General features: G+C 36.4%; 1 long non-coding RNA gene across 1 annotated transcript; it reads left to right on the forward strand.

Annotated features, from left to right (window-relative positions):
- Positions 1-2,192: 2,192 nt before the first annotated feature.
- On the forward strand, positions 2,193-4,890 carry LOC120772581. The gene is made up of 2 exons (XR_005705072.1): positions 2,193-2,281; positions 4,762-4,890. It is a non-coding gene; the product is annotated as an uncharacterized LOC120772581 (long non-coding RNA).
- The last annotated feature ends 585 nt before the right edge of the window (positions 4,891-5,475 follow it).

The following is a 5,475-nucleotide window of genomic DNA, read 5'->3' on the forward strand; positions in this document are numbered from 1 at the left end:
ATTTGGTTTTTTAACCAAAATTCAAGCTCACCAAAATCCTTTAATATTTATATATCAGAAAAAATGGATATAAATGGGGCTTACTACTTCTAAATTTTTCCACCAAAAATTTTTAATGAGACTTATAAAATGATTACCAAAAAGTCAATTAGCAGAGCTTAATAAATGCATTTTGTTATATTCAGAATATAGTTTAAAGAAAGCTCCATTTACAGTATATTAAGCCCCCAATCTAACAGCTTTGTTGAGAAATTATAGGGAGTTTACAGAAGTTTCCAATAATAGACAGAAAGAAAGAACAGGAAGCTGACTGACAGCTAGAGAAAGGAATGAACTTGAACCCACAATGGAAAATGATTGAATTAGCTCAGATTGGGAAGTTGGAAGTGGCAACGCTGTGACTAAAACATTACAAAAGAGTGGTTGAAGATTTGTTTCAATATGACTGCTGAGAAGCTGTTAAATCCTATATACCGATCCATCAACCAAAAACCACTGGTTAACGTGGAATACCTCGTGTTTTGTGAACAATCCTACAGTTACCATTGAACACAGTACTAATCCTCATGGACCTTTGCCAATCTAAAGTACGAATCTCTTTAGAAAAACACATTCCCACTAGCTGATAAAATGTGTTAGAAACAATTGTAATTAGGAATGTATAAAAAAAGTATGTTAACGGTCTTCAATCGTATGTTCTACTATTCTGGAACGACTTGGCTCATTTTACGTCGAGATTTTAAATTGAAAGCGTACAAAATACAGCTTACAGTGGCAAGAATTGAAGCCACTCGACCTTCCCAAGCGACATCGCTTCGCTCTATGGGCTCTTAAAAAGTTCCAAGAAGGTCCGATATTTTGGAGCCAAATTTTGTTCAGCAATGACGCCCATTTCTGGCTCAATGGGTATGTAAACATGCAAAATTGCTGCATTTGTGAGGAAAGACAATCTGAATAGATTCAAGAGCTGCCATTTTATCCAGAAAAAACAACGGTTTAGTGTGGTTTTGTGAGCCGGTGGAATCATTAAATAATTCTTCAAAAATGAAGCCCGTGAGAACGTAACCGTCAATAGCGATCGTTATCGCGTCATGATAACCGACTATTTGATGCCAGAAAGTGAAGTTTTTGATATCGGCGGCATTTGGTTTCTACAAGACGGCGCCACTTGCCACACATCGCATCAATCAATGAATTTATTGAGAAGACACTTCGGTGAGCAGATAATTCACGTTGAAGCCTCCCTTTACAAACGGGTCTTATGCTAGGTTATATGGAGAATTCAAATGGGGAAAGAAAAACAATAGAATAGAAGAGGGGAAAGAGAGTCTGAGTGAGAGAGAGAGAGAGCGAGGAAGAGCAAGGTTATAAAAAAAAAACAATACTAAATGTTGGCGAAGAAGATATTGCGTAGGATTCATGATTATGGGTGAGACTGAAATGAGCTTTGAGTTGTCGATAAGTGGAGGCGAGAAAGTGATTGCCTTGATCTAACTCACTCAATAAATTATTGGCTTAGAAGCCTCATATAAGGCTTCCGGCGAACGCCTCCGGGTCTATCCGCCGACCCTTTAACATAATAACAACTATTCATCATATGTGGCAATACACCGGTATTTATGGCATGCATATAAATTTTTTTATAATTCTTCGCCTTATCTTAGTTTCAGAATTCAAACAGGCACTTGCTGAAACAGAGTACAAAGTAACTTGGGTCTCACGCTATTTAAGTAACGACTGTTTGTGTAACCCTCGAAATGTAATTGAGCAAATACTGATAAGCCGGATGTGGGTATACGCACTGTAAGGGGCTCCATACATACATAGATGTTATTGCACTGTACTCTGCTCCACAGCAACGCGTATTTATAACTATCCACGCTTCATTTATGACTTCTATTTACTTACCATTATACGTTTTCTTCAAAGTTCTGATAAGATTAGGTCCATAGTAAATTTGTTTATTTGCTTGCTTATCGCCGCTCACTTGCTAGCTCACTCTTGTGCTCGCTTTATGACATATTTATCACAAATAGCTGCTTTGTGCCTTATCTAGAGAGTCATATATTGAATGGAGACTTTATCTATTACTTGTACCATATAGTACTTTGTGTAATATTAAATTCCTGTGCGTGAAAATGATTTGATTAAAATTTAAATTTTGAATTATTCAGTTTGACTTGACGGTTCGGTGTTGTAGGACGTGCGTGGCCACTGTGAACTTAGGTTTTAAGAGCCTAAGCGGCTTTTTTGGGCAAAATGTGATCTTACTGGATTTTCGGTGAGTAAACTTTGAAGAAAAATATAAAGAACAGTTGAAATATTCACTCTGGGGTAAAATGAACATAAGTTGAAAGGTTAAGGAGCAGATAACATAAGAAGCACAAAAGCTTAAGAAATAGTTATATAAGTGATAGATTTTAGATTTAGATAGAAGGTTAAAGTTCACCATTACCTAATATATGAGAGGTACATATGTATATAAAGCAACGATGTTCATATAACCTGCACGGAAGTACAGTTTGTTTTAGAAAGGTGAGCATTCACTCACACACCAGAGCTTTGATATTAGCGTTGAGCTCTCAAACTTTGCTCTCAAAATAAGTCAAGGAGTGTCTAAACTCACTAGATGTATCATTAAGCTTCTTTATTATCAGATTCGTTAGGTACGTGAAAATATCGAAATCAGTGAAAATAGTCAATGAGCTAGTCAAAGAGGGTATTCTTACCTTGCTCACATCGGATTGCGAGCGAATTAGAACCTTGTTGTCATCTTGCGTTTCAAGCACTGGACCTATGGACCTCACGTGCGCTTAGCATACGCTGGCCAGTCTCTGCATATTTGCAAAATCCTTCTGGTCTATAGTAGAACGTAGGAGTTGTATTGAACTACTTGCCCCTTAGCAAAGTTCATCTTGCTGCAATCGTAGGAGTACTTACTGGACTTTGTCCAATATGAATTTACGATGTAAGGCCGGTCACTGTCAAAGTTGTGTGGAAGAGTGTGAGCAGCAAACATTTCGGCTCTTTATCCTCCATTGTCCAGTGTTAGCAAGACTGAAGTTAAAACTTCTCGGCAGTCTTACCTTCAGTTAACCGGTAGATACAGTCGAAACTAACAACAGCCGCCTCAGCAAATTTGTGATTGCCTCAAAGTGCGCCGTCTACTTATGAAGATCTTTATGATAAATTTAATAGGAGTTCTAGAGAGCGCAATATAGCGGTTCTAAGCTGGTCAAGTGAGAACTCTGTTAGCATCGACCATTTAACATAAACTCATATATGTAACTATGCGAGAGGTACTTGGGTACCCAATTGGCACAAAATAGTTTCGAATCATACCCAAAAGTTCTTTCTAAAAGTTGTGTTGATAATCGGAATCGAACCTCAAAATTGTCTAACGTATGGATTATACAGCTATATGTTCGTATTATCGACATGACAACACTATTCTGGTTTGCAACAGTTTCAATATTGTTATGTTATAAATATCAATCTTTACTCTTGGCCCATTCCGGCTTTGATTAGAACAAATTTAAAACACCTTCAGATAACCATGCCAAGTAGTAGGAATAAAAATAAAACACCAAAGTAGATGATGTGTTCAAGACCATCTGTCGGTAGGTGAGATACTACTTTTACATCTTGTGGGTTAGCTATAGACCCTAAGCTATAAAGATAGGTTCAAATTTGTTCAGAACTTCCATTTAAGTTGAAGTTTAGTCTAGATGTTAAATTTTAGGAAAACCTCATGATGTTATTTCGACTATATTTTGTACTTTGCCTAAGCTTTTATGGATCATAAAATTTTGATCGTCAGGCTTTGTATTATCAGAATGAAATTTAATACTTCGGAATCGGACAGATCAGACAACAATTGCACATATCTCCCATACAACCGATTTTAAATTTTTCAAGTTTCACATTAAAAATCGCTGGCTCAAAGCCTGTTTTAGACCCACAATCTCTTGGGAAAAGTTGTTCAGAATGATTTACTGCCTTCGCGATTGTATAGTAAAAAAAATCGACCAGCTTCAATGCAGTTCCGATTTGACCTTGCAAGTCAGAGTCAATTTGATTCTGCTACTAATAGGTCGTCATCAAAAGGGGATATCGCATCCGAGGCTGTTGTGTCGTTTTCATTAAGGGTGTTTGTTTACATGGCGAGTCTCAAACCCAGCGCACAACTGTAGTTTGGTATTTCGACTTCTCACTTTATGTAACCATTAAACGGATGTTTTTTGGCTACCCAGAGGATACTTGGTCTAAGACCGAAAGTCGTGAGATGCTTAAGCCGTATGTAAAATAATCGTTTCTGGCCTCTCCCAAGCGAATGGCGCTTAGGGAACTTTCCTCATTTGCGCGAACTTCCACACATGGAGTCTACGCCAATAAAGAAGAACTAATAGCTTGTTAACGAAAGAGGTTACGTATATAGCTAAATTTCGATTAACTTATTCCTTTTTCACGTGATCCCGAAGATCTCTTCTCACGAAACTTAGTTTATGTTATTAATCCACTATACTGTTACTAGACCATACGATCTTTTTATTTAAGGTTAGGTTAAAGAAAATAAGTTGTTGCTTTTTAATTGCTCTATATACCATATGTATGATTTTGGAACTTTCAAGTTTTTTGTGAAAGCTTTTTTAATATAAAAGCTTCTTTGATATGAAAGCTCTATGGCAACATTACTTATTCGGATTTATTTCATTTCATGATGTTATATCTATTAACTTTTAGTGTTATTTTCTCTTTCAGAGGTTCCGGTGATCTACATTTGGACCCAGCATCATGCGCAAAACTTGTCTGAATCCTACATGGTTCAAATAAATCTGGCAATATCACACAGCTGCTACAGTTAAACTCAAAAAGAATTTATCCCCAAACTTACAATTGCTACGAAGTCGAAATAACAGTTAAGCGCCTGTTATTTCTTGTTTTTCTAACTCCGGTCTTCATGGCATTTTAAATACCTTTGAATTATTCTTCCTCCCAAAAAGTATTTAAACTTGTTTGAAGTATCGAGAGTTTGCGCTTACAAAAAATCTACAAAAGTTAAAATATGCTGAAATTCCTCTGATTCTTTATTGCCACGAAGTTTGTACATGATTCTGATTTATTTTCACATTACTTCACATTTTACTGAAGCATCTCAATTGCAAAATTTTTTCCATTCTTCTTTGCTTTCGAGCACGATTCGGATGATTTATCGATAACCTCTGTGTTAATAGGCGACAATTAATATATCCTTGCCGAAGAACGAAGCAACCATTTAGCAAAAATTGAGCTTCGAGTTCAACTGCCAATGGTTTAAGTACTTACGGATGAATTGCCGGTAATTGATGAAAACTGCATCAATAAATTGTAGAGTTCATTAACAACTCCTTAGTTAACGCTTATATTCCCACACATTATAAAAGTTTTATAAGCAAACTACTTAAAAAATTAGCATAGCTCATAAAATCCAAAAGG

This window comes from Bactrocera tryoni, chromosome 3, assembly GCF_016617805.1.
Source record: "Bactrocera tryoni isolate S06 chromosome 3, CSIRO_BtryS06_freeze2, whole genome shotgun sequence".
Classification (NCBI taxonomy): Eukaryota; Metazoa; Arthropoda; class Insecta; order Diptera; family Tephritidae; genus Bactrocera; species Bactrocera tryoni.